The sequence below is a fragment of the Mastomys coucha genome, unplaced genomic scaffold (genome assembly GCF_008632895.1).
Source record: "Mastomys coucha isolate ucsf_1 unplaced genomic scaffold, UCSF_Mcou_1 pScaffold8, whole genome shotgun sequence".
NCBI classification, from domain to species: Eukaryota; Metazoa; Chordata; class Mammalia; order Rodentia; family Muridae; genus Mastomys; species Mastomys coucha.
The window spans coordinates 17805253-17831450 of record NW_022196914.1 but is presented as its reverse complement, the minus strand read 5'-3'; the positions used below and the strand labels follow the sequence as shown (position 1 = coordinate 17831450).

The window sequence follows — 26198 nt, the reverse complement described above, 5'->3', positions numbered from 1 at the left end:
ATATATATATATATATACACATATATATGCGTGTACATATGTGTGTCTATATGAATGAAATGATTGATGCATTTTTCACAAATGAGGAAATTAATACAGTAAAGATAACCATGGTTCTGGAACAATTTACACTCTTTAAGAATCATAAGATTATCCTAAATACTTTAGTGTTTACAAAAAATTATTTAATATGAAAAGAAGTATTCAATTAAAACATGAATCATGTAGCTATCCATGGGCTTTTTATTTAGTTTTATAATCCTAAACACTGCTGAGACATATATCAGAGAAAAAACTATCATTGCCTATAATTAGGTGCTTAATATATTGACTCATAAGAAGTTTGTGGGCATCTAGGGCGTCAATGAGTCAATTATATTTCTATTTAATTATATTTATATCTCTGTAACTGCTCCTGAAATACTGCTGCTCAAAAATCATTACTCTTGATTAATAGAGAAGCATAATTATAATGGGAAGAGACTATATATTTCTCTTTTATTTTCTTACCATGTGCACATTTTCCAATTTGCAGAGAGTTTATTCAGCTGGGTATTTGGGACATGCAGGACACAGTTTTATAGCTGCTCCGACACCACAATCTTCCCAGTATCTATATATTTTCCATAGCCAGGCAAGAAAGAGAGCAATTTACAGCTGGCAGCACTCCTCAGCTCTCCTTCCTTCCTGCCCTGTATTACAATGGCATGATGGATCTTCATGAAATGTATGGCACCAAGAGTTTCTGTTCCCTACAAAAAGATTTCTGAAATAAAATTATTTTCTTTTTATTTAAAATTTTGGGCTGTATATAAATCAAAATCTATCAAAGTAAACTTCAGAGAGATTACATGACTCCGTACCATACTGTCTTCATCCCTTCCCACCCACCCCCCAAGCTAATGGCATTTGGCTGATATTGCATCATTCAGTTCTCATTTGTATTGAAATGCTCTACTGCCGACTTTGTAACAGCAAATGAGGCTTGCAAAAACCTCCATCCAGAGAGTCATGTTCTCCTGTAAATGTGATAATTGCCCCCATTTGACTACTGATTCATTTGGCCTTCATATGGATAATTAAGAACCACAGACCTGTGGTAATGAACTAACCACATGGTATTCTGAACATTTGCAACATCCTGTTTAAAACACACCAATTAAATTAAACACATTGTGCTAAGGTTTGTTTAAATCAAAAGGTGCTCATTTTTACTCATATATGAAAGTGCATATTAGGTACTTTATTGTTCCATGCTGTAGGATTATAATTGGTCACAGTATGGCATAGAGTTAATAATGCCAGTGTCTCATATTTCACAGTAATGTACTTGCAATTTTCTTCCTCTTCTTTATGTAGCAAATGCAGAATTTCAGATAAACATATTTATTTTGATGTATTGCAAACAAACTTATACTTTGAAAGTGATGTTGGTTTTAGATGACTGCCTGAGGAAAAAGGAAAGAAATATTTGTTCACAACAGAAAAAATGATCAAACATTTCAACTGTGCAGGCAATATTATTCTTCAAAAGAGATTCTAGTTGATTAGTTGATTAAATTGATTTTGATAATGTTTTCACTTTTCATTTGCTTTAGAATAATTCATTATAAGCAAAATTGAATTATATTGATGTTTTAAATTTGCATGAAAAATCTCTTCAGACTTTAGCCTTTGAATGTATCCACAAACTAATGCCTTTCATTCATTCTAAGTATTTGAATCTCCATCATAAGAAGGTAAATGAGGTGCAGGATAAAGAATGTTGTTGATAAGCACTGTTCTAGTTTTTGATATTTCACTGAATATAAGCACTCCTTATTTCTGTGTACTTTTCTGTAAAAAAAGAGAAGCACGGTGTTGGTGTTCAGGGATGCTAATTACCTCAAACAGGTCCACTATGACATGGTGGGGGATTATCATTCAATTGGCAATTCTGTTCCTTGTGATGATTAAGGATGTGGAAGATCAGTAACCTTTAGCCAACAGAAACCCTGCAACTCAGGGCTGCTAGTAAAGAATATGTGAGACTATTTAAAGGAGTACAGAGAAATGAACGAGAAACGTAAATCATTTAGATTTATGGATTCTTTAGTGTGAAGACTGTACTATGTAGCATTTATAGTTTTATTAAAAATGTCTGTTACCCTAATATAAACAAAGAAATGTGATTGTTAATTATTATATTGTTTTTCTGCAGAATAAAAGACCTGTTTCTTTGCCATTCTCCATAAGTTTTATTCAATAAGACAATCAAGCAGTTTAATTAGAGTATTTCTGTGTCAGTATTCTAATCCTAGGAGAATACAGTTTCAAAACCATATTATAACAAAAACAATCACTGGTTTATTGAAAAGCGTTGATATAAAAGCTCCTGGCATGTTTCTGCTTGGGAAAGAATCAGCCACATATGTAATTTGCATATATATGTATATGTATTTGCATGCATATGTAATATGCATATATATGAATATATGTATGAAAATACATGCATGTGGAATGTATGTATGTAACAACTTGCATATATAACGTATATTTATATGTATATAGGTACACAAGCACATGCATATGTAATGTGCATATACATGTATATATGTATGCACATATTTACACAAGAGTATCTGTGAGTGAGAGTCTATACAAAATGTAACTCTAAATGACTGTTGCTTTTCCTTTTCTTATCCTGAGAATACAATTCCAGATAAAATATATCAGAAATATCTTCCTGTATATTCTAGAACAGGATGACTAGGTCTGCTCAGTCTTAGGAATAGAAGTGATGATGAGATTTGTGGTCTTCACCCTTCAGTTCTGTCCTTGTAGTAACTACATGAATATGTGTTGATTCCATGTACCATCCCTGGTTTTACCTTTCAATTAAATTGGAACATGAATATAATGTTGTATATTTTCTTACTGGTAGCAGCATACTGAGCTCATGATAAGAACTGACAAAACAAAACAAAACAAAACAAAAACAAACAAAAAACTTCCATTGAATTAGTGCTCTAATGTACAAATACTTGTGATTTTTCTAAGGCATTTCAAGGTGAGGATGGGGATCCTCAATTCTAACCCTGTATTTGTTCCAAATATACATAATACTAAGATTCATCATTATGATCTTACGAGAAAAGACGTATTATATCATAGCACATAAGGACTATCATGTGATCCACCAGAATTTGTGAATTTTCCAGTGTTCAGATGTTATTTGTAGACTATTCTGCATACATATGTTTCTCTAGTATTATTTTCAGACTTGTGTTCTTTTAGCACATTGATTACTATAATCATTTTTGATAATATTTTCTACTTTCATACAAAACATTCTTGAACTATTTGAAATCAGTAAAGGAAGGGTGGTATAACAGACACAGGAATTCTCAAACATTGAAATATGCTAAAAAGGTTAAAATGTTTCCAAGGAAGGTGAGAATGCCAAAGTTTGTGGAAAAATTGCATCTAATCTATCATTATCTCAGACTTGCCTACCTCTCTCTCTCTCTCTCTCTCTCTCTCTCTCTCTCTCTGTATATATATATATATAATATATGATATATATATATATCATATATTCTCTGTCATCTTTCCCTTCCATTCGCACTTCCTCCCTTCCTCCTGCCCATGAATGTTATGCCTGGTTTTCTGCAAAACAACAACAAATAATGCTGTAAGATTTGCAACATAGAGTTATGCATATATGAAGATATTATTTAGGCAAAATTGATTAAGATCTTTAAGTGAATTGGAATTGCCTAATTAACTTTCTCTTTATTTATTTATTTTTTCATACTCCAGATTTTGTTCCACCCCATCCATCCTCCAACTGTTCCACATCCCATACCTCCTCCCCACACCCCTGTCTCCACAAGGATGTCCCCACCCCCAGGCCCCACTCTACCTGACCTCTAAACTCCCTCTTATAACCCCATGTGATAGTATATAAATGCCAATTATGACTATATCAATTTTAATGACATAACTCACTATCAGTGATGATGAAACTCCTGTAAGAGTAACATGTATTTTAAAAGTAGATTACTAAGATTTTCACCTGTAATGAGTGAGTTATTAGTTAGAGAACTCAGAGGTATAGAATTTTTTGGCTTGCTTGTTTAATTTTCTACTTTTAATGAAAAATGCAACATAGCGGTTCCTTCACTGAGACTGGTATTTCTTGTGAAAGAAATGTTCCTGACTTGTTGATTCTTATTTCATTATGTGTTATATGAGATCATCTTATCTTCCCCACCCTCTTTGCTATTCTCATCAAGTAAAGGTTTAATATGTTCTGCAGTTGTTCTCTGCCATTGTACTAACAGGCTTTGATGCTTTTGGCCATCATATTTGAATATCATTGTGATTTTCATACCTAGTATACATAAAATGAACAGAAAATCCTACAATCAAACTCAAACCACTGAAAATCAAGAGAAATCATTTAATCCACTCTACAAATATTTTTTCATAATTGCAGATTCATTGGAAGGGAATTAACACACAAGTATGCCTACATGGTCACATACATGCATCATAGAAACCTGCATGATTAAATATGTATATTCAAAAAATTTTAACATAACACACATATTTTCACATTTGTTTCTATTTAAGGTATGCATCTAAATAGTTTTATTATCACATGTCTTCATATCCTTATCCTTCAAACACAAACACCTTTGTTTAGGAGAAGATTGTTTAAGAAATGTTAAAAATTTATCTCAAATTTCAAAAAGCATTATTCTTGCACCCAAAACAGAAAAATTGCTCACAATGAAGATTATACAGCTCAGTGATCCTAAGAATAGATGACTTATTTACATATTGTTCTTCAGTTTTGGCCTTGGGAATTATTCATCAGGACCTTTTTAAAGTCACATGTAAAAGGAAACAGCAAACGAAGAAAGAAAACCCATTCCCCTAATGTCTTAGTATTGTTTAAATCTCGTATTTTCTACAGTTCTTTTAATTGTTTGCTAGTAATTTTTGAAAAATTTAGTCATTCAGTTAATTGTTTTCTTATAAGTATGTAAAACATGTTATTTTATTTTTTTTGAGATGATATAATTCTGCCATTAATCACTTTCCCTTCCCTCCCACTAGTTCCTCCCATATATTGACTCTCGTCTTTTTTCACAGTCATCTCCTCTTTCTGTATTCTTTGTTGTTTTAAGCATATCTGCCCATTGATAAGTATAGTCCTCACCTGTCATCAAGGAAATCTCTCTTGCAACAAACATATTCTATTACATAAAATCACAACCATTGAAAATACATAGTTATGATGCCCAGTCTCAATGGATCCATCTACAATTCAGATCTCCCACCTACAGTTCAGAGGTCATTAATCAGAGATCAAACCCAGAACTTTGCAGTTGACAGGCAACCTGTCTACAAACTGGGCTACACCACTATTCTAAAACATACTTTATGATGCTTTTTAAATAGTTTTCCTGAATACAAAACTGTATTATGAAAAATATTGCCATTAGAATCTATTTGTATTACATAGAAGTTGGAAAAATATTTTAGTATTCACATTGTTATAGTTTGTACCTAAAATGCTCATCCCCACTTTCATGATTTTTCTTTGTTCATTTGTTTTATTGTGAGGCAATGTTTCATGTGACATATGCTGGCGGTAGCTTACTGGGTAGTTAGTAGTTATTTTCATGTTCTGATCCTTCATAATTGCCTGGAAAGCATAAGTGTGCCATACACCCAAATCAGTTCCCTAGCTTGAACAGTCATTCTCCAGCGTGTCATACAATTTTTAAAGTTCTAGACACTCCTAGTTGTGCAACTGGTCTAGTAGAGTATATGACTGGGAGACGACCTTGAGACTTTCTCCACTTCTGCTTTCCCCTAATGTGTAAGCTGCATGTCTGCCAGCAAACCTCTGCTTCATATTTACAGTCACTTATACAGTCACCCCTAGCTGTAGTTCTAAAACTATGATGGAGTCTACACACTGAAACCAGGACACAAAGAAAATAAAAGAATAATTGTATGCAGCTCTATAACTAGAGGTACATATATATAACAGGGTGTGTGTGTGTGTTTAATAACAGCGTCCTTTGCCTTAGAGAAGCTTCTCCTTCATTAATTGTTGATCTTAGTGTCTGAGCTATGGGTGTTCTGTTTAGGAAGTATGAAGTTTTATGTGGAAGATAGTAAACCACTTGGGCTTGAGTTTTGTACAGGGTGATAAATCTGAATCTGTTTGTAGTCTTCTAGATGAAGATATCCTGTTAGATCAGAACCATTTGTTGAATATACTTTCTTTTCTTATCCTTTTTTCCATTGTATAATTTTGTCTTTGTCAAAAATTATATAGGTGTGTGGGTTTAGGTTTATCCTTGGGTATTTTATTTGATTCCATTTTTAATGCCAATACCATGTGATTTTTATTACTATTGTTCTGTAGTACAACTTGAAATCAGAAATACTGATACACCAAGAAGTTATCATATTTTACAGGATTATTTTAGCTATCCCAGATTTTTTTCATATGAAGTTGAGTATTCATCTTTTAAGGTTCATAGTGTATTGTGTTAGAATTTTGATGGGAGTTGCATTGAATCTGTAGATTGCTTTTGGTAAGATGGCCATTTTTATTTTGTTAATTCTGCTGACCCATAATTATGGTAGATCTTTCCATTGTCTAATATCTTCATCAATTTTATTTTCTTCAAAAACATGAAGTGCTTAAACTTAATTGGTTAGAGTTACACTAAGATATTTTATATTATTTGAGGTATTATTTCCATAATTTTTTTCTCAGCCTATTTATTGTTTGTAACACAAGGGCTATTCATTTTCTTTAGTTAATTTTATATCAAGCCACTTTGCTGAAGGTGCTTAGCAGCTGTATGACTTCATAGAGACTATTTTTAAGTACTCTATTTGTTGTGCTTGCTTCTTTAGTATTTCAAATATGCTATAACTTATTTTTAGATTTGGATAAAACATGGAGAGAAAAAAAAGATATATAGAAAGACAAAGACACGCAAACAGATAGACATAGTCACAGAATAAAGCAGAAATAAGAAGGTAATTGACCAGGGAAGAAAGTAGAAAAAGAATGAAGACGCAGGGAAAAACATTTATTTTGTGTACTTTTGGTCTCATGAAGGCTTGATGCCCCAGTGTAGGGGAATGACAAGACACAGAAGCAGGAGCAGGTGGGTTAGTGAGCAGGGAGAGGGGGGATGGGACAGAGTGGGTTTGGAGGGGATAAAATTTGTGTGTAAATAAAGAAAACATCTAATAAAAAGAAAACAAACAAGAAAAAATTAGCAAGGATATATGGATGGTAATGTTTGTATTAAGATTTATCTTAGGTTTATATTAAATGTATCTTTAAATGTAGAATTTTGTACAAATATTTGTTTGTACAATTTTGTACAAAAATTACAATCAGTTTTGAATCTATATAAAATTGCCAATACACCATGTACCTATGAATATTTCTAGACATTTGTGGAAGAGGATAGAGATTTCCTAAGAGGAAATCTAGTAGTAATATTCAGCAACAGTACTTGCTAGTATGGAATTATTTTTTTGGCACTAGACAGATGCTTTGATAAAATCCCCAAATCCTTTGAGAGGATGGCTTAGCAGTAAGAATCTTTGTCTAAAAAGTAAGCTTCAATCGCTTTCAATGTCTATTTTGGTATTTTTTGTTTGGTTTTTCAGTTTTGTTGTTATTGTTGTTTATAATTGTGGCATCTCAGTAATATTAACTGAGGCTATCCATCTCTCATATATATGTATGTATGTATATATATACATATATATACATACATATATACATACATACATATATATATGTACTTGCTCTCTGAAGCTCAGAAGGTAAACATACCTGGAGATGAAATTCTAACAATAAATACAGCTTTGTGTGGTCCTACTGCAACACGCATCTGTTTAGGATAAAAATAGGAGAGTGACACTGGAATGCAGGTGCACAGCAATGGGATGGCAGAAGCATCAAGAAGCTAGCATCATCACTGTCCTGGCAAATGTCCCAGAAGACCCCAATACCATGGGTTTCCTCATGCCCGATATCCAACTCTAATACTGTGTTAGAGATGATACTCAGTTAAATTGTTCAGTGTGCAGTGAGTTGTTTTGAACGCCGCAGGAAACCAAAGCACTAATTCATGAAGAGAGGTGCTTGGGAGAACATTTTTCTTCTTGAGCCCCATACAAACTATGATAGACGATCAAGAATGTATGATGAATTGTGTTGGTCTGTGTTTAACCCTAAAGGAATCATTTTTTTAAATGTCTTCATATTAATATTATCAACATTGCCCAGCAACTTCAGAAACACAAATATCTGTGGCCCGAGTTTCCAATGAGGCACAAATAGAACCTGGCACATTCTGTTTCAGCAAGATTTCCAGTTAATTTAATGGACATTTTCATTTGGAGACTTTGTGCTTTAGTTCTATAAACCTAATGTCCAGGTAGATGACATTCATGAGTGATGTAGCCCAGGTGGAAGGCAAGAAGAAAGCCTGCCACCATGGCAAGCAGAGCAGCCTGGATCTGCACTGTGATGAGGCTAGCCAAGCAGATGGTCAGTCATGACTTGGATGGAGAGAGTCATAGGAAATGCATCTTCTGGTGGGTATTTATTAGATCTTTGAATGATAGTGATCAATTCTAACAATTATTGGCAGACTAAATTATGATTGATCCTCTATGATCTCCAATTATTACCACTAATTAAAGAGTTGAAATTTAGATATGATAAAGTTTAAGGAAGAAAACATTGAAGACTAGTGTCTCTAGCCCTCCCTCATAGAAATTCTCCACATGTTAAAATAAAAGATTTGAATATATTTTAAGCATGAAGTTCCTGACTTTGTACAGATTTGAACTATACATCATTCTTTGCTCAGGGTTTTTATTATCCCACAGAAGTGCTTTTGGCTCTTTTAAAAGCAAGGCAGGCATATCTTTAATAGCAAGTCACAGGTCAACCATGCTCTGTTCTCAGAGCCCTTGGTGAAGTAAATGCCATCTGTGCCTTGTGTATAGGGGTGAAAAGATGGAGATTTGCTGACGGGGACAGTTCCCTCTCTGCTGACCATCTGCCACAGGTGCTGTATATAATGCATGTAGCAGCTAATCTTCAGATGAAAGGTTGAATTAACCAGCAGGGACTTATTGAACTGTTTGTCCCACTTTTAGACCATCATATTCCGTTGCTGAATAGAAACACGATGTTAGAACACCATTAGTTTTTCTGGGGTTATTCTTTTATATTAGGTTAAAATAGGTGTACAGAGAGAAAGGATCTGATGAAGTTTTCCGAGTTAGCCTTACTCTCTGTAAAATGTCTGGCTATCAGGGCCAATAAGTGGGAGAGGGTGGGGTGGCAGGCATGGGGAACGGGGAGGCAACAGGGGTTTGTTTTTGTTGTTTTTGCTTGTTTCTTTGTTTTCTGGAGGGGAAACTGGGAAAGGAGAAATTTACATGTAAACAAAGAAAATATCTAATAAAAAGAAAAAAAAAGTCTGGCTGTCTTTCTGCACATACCCATATCTGCTGCTGGAAGGGGCCTCCTGATATGTGTATACTATCATGAATTATTTATATTCACACACAGATACACATACATACACACATACACACACACACACACACACACACACACACACATTATTTTTAATGTGGATTCTACCCTAAATTTCTGGGCAACCCAGTGTCCAGTTCCTAGATATGAACTCCTTTTTACAGCATGACCTTCAAGTTAAAACATACATTGGTTGACTAAAAGTTCTGCACCACCATTACACTACCACATCTTGCAAGCAGGGATGTCTATAGAATTACTCAATTGTAGTTGCATTGGTTTCCTGGTTTCCCTTTCCTTAGACTTTAGAGTACCTTTTTGAACCATAGAGACTAAAGCATAAGGATGAAGGCTCCATGCAAGGATGAGTTTAATTTCTTTATGATCAGTGAGCTGTGTGGCTATTGTCCTCTGCAATGGGGCCCTGGTGTCAGTTTTCAGAAAGCAATAATCTGCCCCAGCATCAGCCCAGGTTATTTCAGGATTCCCACAGGATCTCCTAGGCCTAGGTACTAAATGTAACCCAGTCACAGCACTTGAGGCCTTGCCGGGTTAAAAAAACAAAACAAAACAAAACAAAACAAAACAAAAAAACAACAAAAAAAGCCAGTTCAGACTCCACATTATTTATTACTAAAAGTCCTCAGTAGGGTCACCCTTATAGATTCCAGGAACCTTTTACTACACTAGGCCTCCACTATGTCTGTCAAATGCTTCCCACTTCCAGCTTTCTCAGCCTGCATTCTCTCCCACCATCTTTTCTCCCTCCCATCCCTTCCGCACCTGTTTGCACTTTCCTCCAGTCTCTCTGCGAAATCAATTTTGTTTTCTCTTTCCATGGAGATTCATGTGTTCCCCCCTATCCCCAGCATAGAGCCCTCCCCTTTGCCTAACCTTATTCTCTGGAGATATGGTATCTCATTGAACCTAAAGGTATGAAGGTAGCAATTAAGCCCCAATGATTCTTTCTTCTCCAAGTCCACATAAGCGGAGAGGCAGGTATTCATGTAACCACACCCAGGTTCTTAACATTGCTTCTGTCAGACTTCATGCCTCCTTCTTAGGCAGCTGTATTTTCACCCCTCAAATTACATCTAGTCTTAAGCTAATTAATGATGATGATTGTGATGTTGATGATGATATGATATCCTCCAATATTTAGTCACTCGCTTGCATTAAAATTGTTAATTTTTGCATTAAAATTGACCTTGAATATATTTGCTTTGGCCAGATTACAATTCTCTATTGTTCAAATATCAATCTAAGTTTTCCTTTGAATATACTTCATTAATATGATTAAAGTACACAGTCATATGGCATTAAACAAGGGAAATTATCTTATATTGATCAGATAGTCCTACTTCTGTCAGCCAGATGACAAAAAGAAATAACTGGAAATGCCTCTAAGTAAGAATATCTTTTAGACAACTGATGCAAAACCTATGCAAAAACACTCCCGAATGCCTACTCTATGTACCTTAAACTTGTATGCCAGCCTCCTAATTGTGTCCTTGAGGGGGGCAAAAATGCAATTAGTACTGTCAAATTTGTTCCTTTCAGAAGATTTACAGTATAAATGGAAATGCTGAATTTAATTTTATTTAATTTTCTATTAGTTTTCTATTATTCATAAATTATATCTGAAAACACATATGTGCTGATTTCTAGTTTGGGAAGTTATAAGTGCAAAATACATAATATTGAATCTCGATGCCAGTCTCGACAAGAGTGAGTTTCTCTGGATGCTTTAGGGGAATGTGCTCTCTTGCTATTTTCAGTGTCTAGAGATTGTGTACTCTATGAATTCTCTCACTGATGTGACAATATACTTGACAAGAACCAATTTAGGGAAGGAAGAGTTTATTATTGTTTAGAGATCAGGGCATATTTCTATCATAGAGATGTAGACCTGGGAGGAGTGAGAGGCTGATTGGTCACATGACATCAGAAGTGCACAGGCAGAAGATGAATGAAAAATGGGGTCAGGATATAAAACTTCAACACCCTGCCACCATAATCTACTTTCCCCAGCATGGCTGTACATTGTAAGAGTTATATAGCTGTCCCAAATAGCACATCCTCCCAACTGGATGGACCAAGTTTTCAAACACATCAGCGTATGGGAATATTTCATTGCATTCCTCAGCTTGTGGCTCCTTCTGCCATTCTCATAACAATTAGAATGTATCATTCTACATTATCTGTATCATGGAGGCATGCTTACACTTTACTTATAAGCAGGGAACTCTAAAGGTGTTTATTATCACAGAGATTTTAAGCTCCTATAGTTAGGAGAAGTAGGATTTGGACTAAATCCAGTTAAAAAAAATATAAACTTAAAGTTCTGAGTAATTTGAGTGTTTAATATTCCCTCAAATGTTCACAGATGTTCAGTTATATATCAGTAAAATGGACTTTTCTATTCGAAGTATCTAGATGCTGAACTATTAGTAATATATAAATAATTTTTATATAGTTTTATGTTGCTGTGATCAAACCCCCAAAACTAAAAGCAACTGAAGAAAAAGGGGCTGGTATGACTTCTATTTACAGATCACAATAAGCCATTGCAGTTAAGTCAGAACAAGAATGTGAATCAGAAACTTCTGGGGTAGATATCGGGTTGTTTGCTATATTACACCTTGATTCCCACACTATCTCATGTTTAATGTTGTTATGTAATTTAGAAAACATCTGGCTTAATTTAGTAAGCTTGGCCCTTCTACATTAGTTAATAATAAAAGTATCCCTGAAATATGCCCATGGGAGAAATTGGATCTGGGTAACGCTTCGTCTGAGATTCTACTGTTAGATGATTTTAGGCTCTGTTAAGATGACAAACTGATTAGTATAACCATGAAAAACAATTCAGAGAGATTTGATTTTGTTCTTTGGTTCATCTTAAATTCAAATATTTGATAAACTATTACTACTGCTTATTATAAAGCAATGGTTTAAACTAGTCAGACAAAATACTTTAAAACAACAAAATTGATATAACTTTTTTCTTTTAAATTTATTTTTATTAGATATTTTCTTTATTTAAATTTCAAATGATATCCCCTTTCCCAGTTTCCCCTCCGAAATAAAACCCTATTCCCTCTCCCCAACACCTGCTCACCAACCCACCATATCCTGCTTCCTGGCCATACAATGGGAACCTTCACAGGACCAAGGGCCTCTCCTCTCATTGATGACTGACTAAGACATCCTCTGCTACATATGCAGCTGGGGCAATGAGTCCCACCATGTATACTCTTTGGTTGGTGGTTTAGTCCCTGGGAGCTCTGAGGGTACTAGTTATATCATATTGTTGTTCCTCCTAAGGGGCTGAAATCCCCTTCAGCTCCTTTGGTCCTTTCTATGACTCCTTCACTGGAGACCCTGTGCTCAGACCAATGGATGAGTGTAAACCTCTATTTCTGTATTAGTTGGGTACTGGCAGAGCCTCTTAGGAGACAGCTATATCAGGCTCCTGTCAGCCAGTACTTGCTGGCATTCACAAAAGTGTATAGGCTTTGTGATTGTATATGGGAAGGATCCCCAGGTGTGGAAGTCTTTGTATTGTCCTTCCTTCAGTCTCTGCTCCACACTTTGTCTCTGTAACTCCCTCAATGGGTATTTTGTTCTACCTTCTAAAATGGATTGGAGTATCCACACTTTAGTCTTCCTTCTTCTTGAGTTTCTTGTGGTTTGTGTATTTTATCTTGGGTATTCCAAACTTCTGGGCTAATATCCACTTATGCAGAGTATGCATACCATGTGTGTTCTTTTGTGATTGGGTTACCTCACTCAGGATGACATTCTCCAGATCCATCCATTTCCCTAAGAATTTCATAAATTCATTGTTTTTAATAGCTGAGTACTCCATTGTGTAGATGTACCATATTTTCTGTATCAATTCCTCTGCTGAGGGACATCTGGTTTGTTTCTAATTTCTGGCTATTATAAATAAGGCTGCTATGAACATAGTGGAGCATGTGTCCTTATTACATGTTGGAGCATCTTCTGGGTATAAGCCCAGGAGTGGTATACCTTGGTCATCTGGTAGTACTATGTCCAGTTCACTGAGGAACTACCAAACTGATTTCCAGAGTGGTTGTACCAGCTTGCAATCCCACCAGCAATGAAGGAGTGCTCCTCTTTCTCCACAACCGTTCCAGCATCTGCTGTCACCTGAGTTTTTGATCTTAGTCATTCTAACTAGTATGAGGTGGAATCTCAGGCTTATTTTGATTTGCAGTTCCCTGATGACTAAGAATGTTGAACATTATTTTAGGTGCTTCTCAGCCATTCCATATTCCCCAATTGAGAATTCTTTGTTTAGCTTTGTACTCCATTTTTAACATGGTTATTTGGTTCTCTGGAGTCTAACTTCTTGAGTTCCTTGTATAAATTGGATATTAGCCCTCTATCGGATATAAGATTGGTAAAGAACTTTTTCAAATATGTTGGTTGCCATTTTGTCCTATTAACAGTGCCCTTTGCTTTACAGAAGCTTTGCAATTTTATAATGTTCTATTTATCAATTCTTGATCTTAGGGCATAAGATATTGGTGATCTGTTCAGGAAGCTTTTCTCTGTGCCCATGTGCTCAAGACTCTTCCCCACTTTCTTTTCCATTAGTTTCAGTGTATCTGGTTTTATGTGGAGGTCCTTGATCCACTTGGACATGAGCTTTGTACAAGGAGCTAGGATAGATGGATTTTCATTCTTCTACATGCTAACTGTCAGATGAGCCAGCAACATTTGTTTAAAGTGTTGTCTTTTTTCCAATTTTTTAGCTCCTTTGCCAAAGATCAAGTGACCATAAGTATGTAGGTTCATTTCTGGGTCTTCAATTCTATTCTGTTGATCCACCTGCCTGTAACTGTACCAATACCATGCAGTTTTTTATCACAATTGCTCTGTAGTAAAGCTGAAGGTCAGGGATGGTGATCCCACCAGATTTTTGTTGTTGAGAATAGTTTTCACTCTCCACAGTTTTTTTTTTTTCATTCCAGACAAATTTGCAAATTGCTCTTGCCAACTCTGTGAAGAATTGAGTGGGGATTTTGATGGAATGACATTGAATCTGTAAATTGCTTTTGGTAAGATGGCCATTTTTACTATATTAATCCTGCCAATCCAGGAGTATGGGAGATCTTTCCATCTTCCGATATCTTGCATTTCTTTCTTCAGAGACTTGAAGTTCTTGTCATACAGATCTTTCACTTGGTTAGTTAGAGTCACACTGAGGTATTTTACATTATAGCCTCTTTATCATTTGTGTACAGGAAGGCCATTGATTTGCTTGAGTTAATTTTATATCCCGCTACTTTGCTGAAGTTGTTTATCAGGTTTAGGAGTTCTCTGGTGTAATTTTTGGGATCGCTTAAACATACTATTATATCATCTGCAAATCGTGATAATCTGACTTCTTCCTTTCCAATTCATATCCCTTTGATCTCCTTTTGTTGTCTAATTGCTCTGGCTAGGACTTCAAGTACAATGTGGAATAGGTATGGAGAGTGTGAGCAGCCTTGTCTATTCCCTGATTTTAGTGGGATTCCTTCCAGTTTCTCTCCATTTAGTTTGATCTTGGCTACTGTTTTGCTGTATATTGCTTTTACTATGTTTAGGTATGGGCCTTGAATTCCCGATCTTTCCAAGGCTTTTATCGTGAAGGGGTGTTGGATTTGGTCAAATGCTTTCTCAACATCTAATGAGATGGTCATATGTTTTTTTCTTTGAGTTTGTTTATATAGTGGATTGCATTGATGGATTTCCATATATTGAAGCATCCCTACAACCCTGGGATGAATGAAGCCTACTTGATCATGATGGATGATCATTTTGATGTGTTCTTTGTTTTGGGTTGCAAGAATTTTTTGAGTATTTTTGCATCAAAATTCATAAGGGAAATTGATCTGAAGTTTTCTTTCTTTGTTAGGTCTTTGTATGGTTTAGATATCAGAGTAATTGTGGCTTCATAGAATGAATTGAGTAGAGTACCTTCTGTTTCGATTTTGTGGAATACTTTGAGAAATATTGGTATTAGGTCTTCTTTGAAGCTCTGATAAAACTCTGCACTAAACCCATCTGGTCCTGGGTTTTTTTGGGGGGAGACTATTAATAACTGTTTCTATTTTATTAGGGGATATAGAAATGTATAGATTATTTACCTGATTTTGATTTAACTTTGGTACATGGTATCTTTCTAGAAAAATGTCCATTTCATACACGTATTCCAGTCTCGTTGAGTATAGGCTTTTGTAGTAGGATCTCCAGAGTTTTTGGAATTCCTCAGTTTCTGTTGTTATCTTTCCCTTTTAATTTCTGATTTTGTTTATTAGGATAATGTCTCAGTGCCCTCTAGTTAGTCTGGCAAAGGGTTTATCTATTTTGTTGATTTTTTTCAAAGAACCAGCTCCTGGTTTGGTTGATTCTTTGTATAGATCTTTTTGTTTCCACTTGGCTGATTACAGACCTGTGTTTGATAAATTCCTACTGTCTACTCATTTTGGGTGAATTTGGGTCTTTTTGTTCTAGAACTTTCAGATGTGCTGTCAAATTTCTGGCATATGCTTTCTGTAGTCTCTTATTGGAAGCACTAAGAGCTATGAGTTTTCCTCTTAGGACTGCACTCCTTGTGTCCAATAAGTTTGGGTATGTTGTCGCTTCATTTTTATTAAACTCTAAAAATATCTTTAATTTCTTTCTTTATTTCTTCCTTGACTAAGTTATCATTGAGTATAGTTTTGTTCAGCTTCCACATGTATGTGGGCATTCTATTGTTTATGTTGTTATTGAGGACCAGCTTTAGTCCATGGTGATCTGATACGTTGCACAGAATTATTTCAATCTTCTTTTATCTGTTGAGACCTCTTTTGTGACCGATTGTATGATCAATTTTGGAGAAGGTACCATGAGGTGCTGAGAAGAAGGTATATTCTTTTGTTTTAGGATGAAATGTTCTATAGATATCTATTAAATACATTTGTTTCATAACTTGTTAGTTTAACTGTATCTCTGTTTAGTTTCTGTTTCTATGGTCTGTCTATTGCAGAGAGTGGGGTATTGAAGTCTCCCACTATTATTGTGTGAGGTGCAATGTGTGCTTTGAGCTTCAGTAAAGTTTCTTTTATGAATACAAATACCCTTGCATTTGGAGCATAGGGTTTAAGAATTGAGAGTTCATCTTGGTAGATTTTACCTTTGATGAGTTTGAAGTGTTCCTCATCTTTTTTGATCACTTTAGGTTGAAAGTCGATTTTTAATCGATATTAGAAAAAAAAAAAAGAATGGATACTCCAACTTGTTTCTTGGGACCATTTTTTTGGAAAATTGTGTTCCAGCCTTTTACTCTGAGGTAGTGTCTGTGTTTGTCACTGAGATGGGATTCTTGTATGCAACAAAATTTTGGGTCCTGTTTACGTACCCAATTTGATAGTCTATGTCTTTTTATTGGGAAACTGACTCCATTGATATTAATAGATAATAAGAAAAAGTAATTGTTGCTTTCTGTTATTTTTGTTGTTAGAGTTGTACTTCTGTTCATGTGACTATTTTCTTTTATTTTTGTTGAAAGATTAGTTTCTTGCTTTTTTCTAGAATGTAGTTTTCTTCCTTGTGTTGGAGTTTTCCCTTTATTAGCCTTTAAAGGGCTGGATTTGTAGAAAGATATTATGTAAATTTGGTTTTGTATGGAATATCCTGGTTTCTCTGTCTATGGTAATTGAGAGTTCTACTGGGTATAGGAGCCATGGCTGGCCATTGTGTTTTACTAAAGTCTAGATGACATCAGCCCAGGATCTTCTGGCTTTCATAGTCTCTCTTGAGAAGTCTAGTGATAGACCTGCCTTTATATGTTACTTGACCTTTTTACCTCACTGCTTTTAATATTGTTTCTTTATTTTCTGCATTTGGTGTTTTGATTATTATGTGACAGGAGGAATTTCTTTTCTGGTTCAAACTATTTGGAGTTCTGTAGGCTTCTTGTATGTTCATAGGCATCTATTTCTTTAGGTTAGGGAAGTTTTCTTCTATAATTTTTTTGAAGATATTTCCATCCCTTTAAGTTGGAAGTCTTCACTCTCTCCTATATTTATTATCCTTAGGTTTGGTTTTCTCATCGTGTCCTAGATTTCCTCTATGTTTTGGGTTAGGACCTTTTTGCATTTTGCATTTTCTTTGACTGTTGTGTCAATGTTTTCTATGGTATCTTCTATACCTGAGATTCTCTCTTCTATCTCTTGTATTCTTTTGGTGATGCTTCCATCTATGGCTTCTGACTTCTTTCCTAGGTTTTCAATTTCCAGAGTTGTCTCTCTTTGTGATTTCTCAATTGTTTCTACTTCCATTTTAGATCCTGGATGGTTTTGTTCAATTCTGTCACCTGTTTATTTGTGTTTTCCTGTAATTCTTTAAGGCATTTTTGTTTCCTCTTTAAGAGATTCTACTTGTTTACTGGTGTTCTCCTGTAATTCTTTAAGGGATTTTTGTGTTTCCTCTTTAAGGGCTTGTACCTGTTTACTTGTGTTCTCATATATTTCTTTAAGAGGGTTATTTATGTCCTTCTCAAATTCCTCTATCAGCATCATGAGAAGGTTTTAGATCCAAATCTTGCTTTTCTGGTGTGTTGGGGTATCCAAGACTTTCTGTGGTGGGAGTACTGGGTTCTGATGATGCCAAATCATCTTGGCTTCTGTTGGTAAGATTCTTGCATTTACGTTTTGCCATCTGGGTAATCTCTGGTGTTAGATGTTCTTGCTGTCTCTGGCTAGAGCTTGTTCCTCCTGTGGGTCTGTAAGCCTGTGTCAGCATTCCTAGGAGATCAGTTCTCTCTCCAGGTAAGACCCATGCACAGAGGGCTGTTGATCAGCCTACCCTCCTGGGTTCAGATGAATGCAGGAAGGACCCTGTCCCAGCTGCTCTGCTGTTTTTGTAGCCTGTGCCTCCAGGCTTGTTCTGCTTTAGAAAGTCACTGGAGTGAAAATGTTGATCTCACCTGAGACCCAGGATCAGAACACTCCCTGGAGACCAGCTCTTCACTGGAGGGAAAGGTGCACAGAGGGCTGTTAAACAGGTATACCTCCTGGGTGCAGATGGTTGCAGGAAATACCCTGCCCCAGCTGCTCTGTTTCTTCTGTGGCCTGCGCCTTCTGGCTGGTCCTGCCTTAGAAAGTCACTGGAGAGAAAATGGCGATCTCACTTGAGTCCAAGGGACATAACTCTTGTTATTAAGTTAATGAATATCAAATTTCAATCATATATTTAATTTTAGCTTAAACTTCCAATAATTCATATGTGTAATTGTGCTTACATAATAGATAAGGAAATTCTTCAGAGCATTAAAGAGACAAATAAATCTTAAAATTTTGTAAATAATGCACATCTTTCTCATTTTGGAATGGATATGCTTTAAATATTTTAAATTTTAAATTCAGATAATGTGGTTTTTGATCTCTTATAAGTGAAAACAATGATATATTTCCTTATTCACTCTTAAAATAGTAAATGTGTAGAAATTTTTTTCAATTTGAAATTTATCACATTGATCATGTCCTCAATGACATTTAGCAATATTCCGTTAATTACTCCACACTTGTAAGGGGAATTTGCTATAAGAGTAACACTGTAAATATCATTCTGGGTAAACCTCTTCATTTTTGTCTTATCTTAACACAGTTATCCAGAAAGGCTGATGGCTAGAATTTTGTTTTATGAAATTAAGCATCCTATAGCACCTCATTTTTTGGACTTTTTTAAAAACTACTAAATAATATATATTAAATTATATACATACACATATACACATGCACACACAAATATATATGTAACATCTTAATTTCAATAGGTTATTTATAGTATACTTATCTAAATCTATACTAATAAAATAATTCACACATAAAAAAGATTTCAAAGCTATGTGAAAGTTAAAAAAAGATATTCTAATTTATAATCTTATTTTTATCTTTGAAACTAAGATTAAGAAACAATTGGTATTTAAAATCTGGAAAAGTGAAATAAAAGTGAAATCACTGGAGGCTTACTTTGGTTGGTTTAAGATTACAGTTTAATAGATCATTATTATCATTATTAGCATCCACTAAATAGATGTCATTAAAGTTATATATTCATTCATTACAATTAATCTCTAATGCTAATTTGAGATATAATTAAATTTCACTGTACTTTAAAATGATTCCAACTCAATATCTGATCTACCTAACATTTATAGCTCAAATGGGACTTCTGCAGCCTGACAGGATTTTAATGATTTATCAAAGAGGGTTTATTTGATAGCAATGAAAAGAATTTTCTTGTAGGAGTGAGTCTGCAAGCCCTGACCTACCTGCAGTTCACAGTGGCCCACACATAACCCCTAAAGCCTGCCTTGGGACAATGATGACAGAGCTTGTAACCAGAACAACTAATCAAATGGTGCTAACTACATAGAGTAAGTGGTCATGTGGCAATGAGACCTGGGTGGAAAGGTATAAATGCTTGCCTAGTTCTTGCAATAAATTAATTTATGTTTGTCATTTGCCTGCATCTGTAGTCTGTGTCCTCGATTCTGAGTCATCTTACCCCTGTCCCCAAGGATCTTGGTCATGGTTGCAAGCAATAGTATCTGATCCTAAAATACTAATCCTGCCATTATAAATGGTTGTTTCAAATACATCCCTGTGAATTTCTGTGTTTATTTTTAAGATTTATTTTATTTGTTTTACATCATATTTGTCTGCATACATGAATACAGAGGCCAGAAGCATGGATCCTCTGAGATGGGTTTACAATGGTTGTGAGGTCCATGACTTGGGTGCTGGGAATCAGACTCAGTTTCTCCAGAAGAACAGTACTCTTAGCCACTGAGACCTCTTCAAAGCAACAGTTCTTCAATTATTTTTTGATTTATTGATCATGTTACTGTTCAAAATTACTCCTTTTTAAAAATAATGTATGACTTCAAATTATTTCTATGCCTCAAGATTCAATTTGATTTAAATATAATTTGTGAACATGGATGTATACCTGTCCAATTCTCTCTATTGATATACATAGAAGGCAATGATATACTACATAATCATTTCTGAATGATTGTTCATAGATTTTCAATTTCTTAGAAGACAATTGGTGTTTAGTTTTCGCATTTTGTGAATCTTTATGTGGCTAATATAACGCTGATTGTATTCTTTAGGATTCTGAAGGTATAGTTGATTTTTCCAATGTTTTAGATTGTTATCCATCTTTAAAAGGACTTATTCCCATTGACTATGGATTTATATTTAGTCTGAAACATTTCATAACACTTGGTATTAATAATTATTTTAGTTAATTGGGAGATTAAGTTTTCATAAACCAGGCATTTATAAACTCAACAAATGGGCATGGGCACAAATGTAATGTTCTATAACAGAGAGCAAAGAATCAAATAAAACAATACATTGTTTACAAACAGTTTGTATTGCAATGGACATTATGTAGGTACATCACCATTCTAACCAAACTTTATGTCCATTTCCTGTTTGTGTACTTATCACTGCTAAGTATCTCAGCATTGGTTCAGTGGGATTATATACTCTACAGGAAAAATTAATCTGAAGTGAAAATGCTACAATCATTTCCTCCTACTTCAATTCCAAATAGTCACACTTATTGACAGCTTCTTTTAGAGAACATAACAGATTATATATTAGTGTAGTGATAATTATTTTAGAGATTATATTTTGCTATATATACAATGTACTTAATAGCTTTAATTAATAATTGTTTAAAAGAGTCAATCCCAAAACATAACTTGTACCTTCAAATGATAAAAAAATAGTTTATTCTGGAGTCAAATATGAATGATTATGGTCCAAAAACCCATATTTAGTTTAAAAAAATCCATGTTCTGACCTAGCAGCAGTTTCATGATTTTTTTATATTAATGAGAAAAGGAAATTCATAAATCCACTTTTTAAATACTTTAGTGAGAACATCTAGTAGATAATTACAGCAAAGTGGAGAAATTTTACCTATAGAACTCAGATAACTTATATGTTTTAGTTCATGAAATGTTAGAGTTTTATTAAGTTAATACATTCCCAAATGTTTTTATTATTAGAAATGATGCTAGCTCCTTACCATAATGGGGCAAGAAAATGGTTATTTAGTGGAATAAGGATATCTCTAGATAAAATTTAATTAGCCTCCAAACTTACATCATTCTAAACCCTCCACAGTCATTGAAGCTTTAACCATTCAATCTATCTCTGCAGGCACAGTTTCTTCCACCCCCGCAAAAAAATTGTTCATAAAATATGTTTACTTCTTCATTTTATTTTTTTCAATAGTTTCTTATTTCTCTATTTTGTGCTCAGTAGACAATAAACTTCTGATCATCTAGTCAAATTTATAGCTTTTATCCTCTTAACAATTATTTTCTGAAGCTAAAATTGACCTTAGGATGTTTGCTATATGAATAAATTATAAGTTAATGAAAGTTATAGTTTTTTTTCTTTGAAGACTATGACAACCTATATCCAGGTTTGTATTATAATAAAGTTGTATTATACAACTTTATTATAAAAATTAAGAACATAATACCTTTAGTAGCATAGGTTAATTGAAAGTAAAGATATAATTTTTATTCATTTTTATTCATTTAAATTTAAGACTGTAATCATAACTTTTATCTATGAAATGTTAATGTGTAAAGAAAGCTATGTATATTGTGCATTCTTAGATATTTATTAAATGAGAAAATGCAATATGTATATACAATGATTATATTGGCTATATTGGGATATTCTGACTTCAAATGTTCAATGCACAGTTTTATATGAATGTGTATATAAAACAACATATAAACATGTAAATCATATCTGTAAAATAGTCTATGACCCTTGAGTAGAATATGTGGAATAAGTTTAAAGTCCTTTGTTAGAATTAATTAATTTATTCATTTATTATATTTAATCACCATTGACATGTGTTTAATTTCATTTCATATTTGCTTGGCCAAAATTTCATCAAATATGTTATTTAGTACAGACTACTATTACACACACAAGCACACACACACACACAAACACTGGAAGTTTCTGCAGTTAAGACTATCATTTTATTTTTTTTTTTTTTTTTTTTTTTTTTTTTTTTTTTTTTTTTTTTTTTTTTGGTTTTTCAAGACAGGGTTTCTCTGTATAGCCCTGGCTGTCCTGGAACTCACTCTGTAGACCAGGCTGGCCTCGAACTCAGAAATCCGCCTGCCTCTGCCTCCCAAGTGCTGAGATTAAAGGCTATCATTTTAGATTATATAATTTAATTAATGTTTTTATAAAACATAGAAACTTGACTTTTTATTTAATTAAGCTTAGTTCAGAATAACTGAAATAAGATCCATATCAGCATGCTAAACTTCCTTTTTGTTTGCACAAAACTATGGTCTCAGCTGACTAGGGATTTCCCTCAGAGGAGCAAAGTCTCTGAGGGAAACATAGACATCATTTACTACATAAACTGATAGGATACGCTTAGAGTTTTTATGACGCATTGTTGTGAATGTCAGAATGAAATAATAATCTTCTTTGCTTCTTTGCTTCATGTTCAGTGTCTAAGAGGAAAAAAATGAGATCATGCATGAATATAGTCTGACTTACAGTATGTGGTAGCTTGAATAAGAGTGATTCCCAGTGGAACCATATTTGAATGCTTAGTCAGTGAGCAGTAACATTTGAAGGGATTAGTAGGTGTGACTTCTTAGAAAAATGTGTCAAGAGGTGTAGATTTGAGGTTTTAAAAGTACATGTCAAGACAAGTGTTTCTCTCTGCCTGATGTTGGCAAATAAGAATTTCATCAACCAGGCAGCATACACCTGAGACCCCCCAACATATATACAGCAGAGGACTGCCATGTATGGAATCAATAAGAGAAGATGCACCTAACGCTCAAGAGACTTGAGTCTTCTGGGAATGGGGAGGTCTGTCTGGTGGGGTGGGGGTGGGGATGGATGGAGAAGATGGGGGGAAGTATTGGATGGGGAGTGATTGGTGGGCAGACTGGGAAGGAGATGAAGACTGAACTGTAAAACAAGGATTAAAGAATAAAAAATAAAATGATAATAATAATCAATTATTATTATTATAATGCAGCTCTAATTTTCTGTTCCAGCAATATATGAGCCATCATGTTCCCCATCATGATTATGATGGACTCTGCTTAGGAAATTGTAAGCAAGCCTCCAATGAAATGATTTTTTCTATAGGAAATGATAGAGTCATGGTGCCTCTTCATACTGCTTCACTGAATAAGATGCAGTGTTTCCACCTCTGAGAGTGTTGGTCTAAGAGGGGATGAAGGAAGAGCAAGAGCAAGTCATAGAAGATCATAGCCCAAAGGGAAAGAAATAGACAGGAAGTGTCCACAATGTTTGGCAAGTGCCAGCATTCTCTGTCCCATTTATTGCTGTGGTTAAAAGCACACACAGCAATGGCCATCTTTTCTGTAAGTTCTGGAATCCAGATGGCAGACTGTATGCTTTTTCAGTGACTGTTCTTATACATTGCACTATATTCTCAGCTCTGATTTTTTTCAAGAAATCATTTTACCATAGCAACAATAACCCAAGCATACGTGATGCATGAAGGAGTGTGTAAAGTGTCAAAAGTAATCTTCACAATGTTAACTTCTTAAAACGCTGGAGGTAACGACAAACACCTTAATTAACAAGATTTAGTCTTAAAATATTTTGCTCTCTGTGTGCATCTAGAATGTTATTTATCTTCCTGGAACTTTGTACATGTGATAATTTATAATTTATCATTTAATCAAGGGTAAATTCAACATTCTCAACCCTAGTTTAAAAGTAAAAATCAATTTATTTGCTCATCTTTTAATAGACTGTTAAACAGCATCTACAAAACACTGATGATTTAACACTGAGATTAATACTCAAATATTGGGCCATGGATACAAAACACACTGTTCATATGCACTGTCTGCAGATTGAAGCCTTTCTGATTCCCAAGGAAGTTGAAGTACTAACAGAGAGAACAAGCTGTTCTTACCATCTGTTTATTAAACTGCATGGATTCTAGGAGAGTTCATGGATAATAGAAGTATTGGGTAGGCTCTGCTAGCAAGTACCAGGTCCTACTTTCAGTCCTTAGAACTACAAACAAATGCACAAACCAACAAACAGCAACAACTTCCATGGCATATTAAAGATGATACAGAAAACTTATATTCCTGTTATATTGACTGAATATATAAAGCCAGTCCAATATAGCAATTTCCTTGTCCTTGTCCTTGCCCTTGAATCTAGTACCTACATGATCTATATAAGTTCAACAAAACTGAAAATAGGGGTCTTGAAACGTGTCCACATAGATAAAAAGAGAATATATTAGTTAATATTTCATTTGAACTTCTGCCAACCTAGACTTACTTGGAGGAATGTTAATGAAGAATTTTCTAGACTGTTTTCCCCTGTATGTTTGTCTGTAATAGATTATCTTGATCATATTAATTCTTGTGGGAAGACTTACCCTAAAAGTAGATGGCAACATCCCCTGGAACTCTGCTCTCAACTGCATGAATAGAGAAGATGAGCTAAACAGTAGGTATATGAGTACTCATTCCAGTTCTTCTCTTGGCTTTGAATGTCAATAGGTGTTTCAAGGTTCTGATATCTTAGATTGCCTGCTATGATGGACTATAACTTAGAGATGTATGCTAAAATAAATCTTTCTTTTCTTACTTGTTTTTTTTAAAGATATTTTATGACAGACATATGACAGAAATTAGGAATGAGACCTATAAATTAAAAGATAATTATTGTCTAGAAGAGGACCTGCCAAGTAAAAGCTTTTGCTTTACAAGTCTGATAAACAGAGATTGATCTAAAAATCATGTAAAGGTGAAAGAAAGTAACTGTTATACAAAATTGTCCTCTGATCTCTATCTGTGCAATGTATCATATCCATACAATAAAAATAATTAAGACAAAGAGATGAAAAGTAAAATAGAGGGAGGTGTATGCCTCACAGGTCGCAGGGGAGTTGCAGGGCAACAGGGACAGGATCCTCTCAGCCTCCTAGTGACAGAAGTGGATCTGCAACCCTCTATGCCCATTTCCTGCAAATGGAGAGCCTGGCTCCAGGGAGTGCTTTAACCCAGGAACTCACCCATCTGCACCCCAGATTTACCAGAGGAGAACTGATTTCCCAGAAGTACTGACACAGGCTTACAGACCCACAGGAGAAACAAACTCTAGTCAGAGTCAGCAAGAACATTTAACACCAGAGATCAACAGATGGCTAAAGGCAAATGCAAGAATCCTACCAACAGAAACCAAGACTACTTGGCTTCATCAGAACTGAGTACCCCCACCACATCAAGTCCTGGATATCCCAAAACACCGGAAAAGCAAGATTTGGATCTAAAATCATATCTCACGATGGTGCTAGAGGAATTTAAGAAGGACATAAATAACTCCTTTAAAGAAATACAGGAGAACACAGGTAAAGAGGTACAAGCCCTTAAAGAGGAAACACAAAAATCCCTTAAAAAATACAGGAAAACACAATCAAACAGGTGAAGGAAATAAGCAAAACCATCCAGAACCTAAAAATGGAAATA

At 34.8% G+C, this 26198-nt stretch overlaps 2 long non-coding RNA genes across 3 annotated transcripts in view; both read right to left on the bottom strand.

Annotated features, from left to right (window-relative positions):
• Window positions 1–715, bottom strand: part of LOC116083545 — a 4890-nt gene extending 4175 nt beyond the window's left edge. The window contains exon 1 of the long non-coding RNA XR_004115768.1: window positions 511–715. This is a non-coding gene — a long non-coding RNA (uncharacterized LOC116083545). The remainder of the gene's footprint in view (window positions 1–510) is intronic.
• A 562-nt stretch (window positions 716–1277) lies between these two features.
• The window catches only part of LOC116083544, a 32595-nt gene continuing 7674 nt past the window's right edge, over window positions 1278–26198 (bottom strand). For both annotated transcript variants that reach the window (XR_004115767.1, XR_004115766.1), the window contains exon 4: window positions 1278–1448. This is a non-coding gene — a long non-coding RNA (uncharacterized LOC116083544). The remainder of the gene's footprint in view (window positions 1449–26198) is intronic.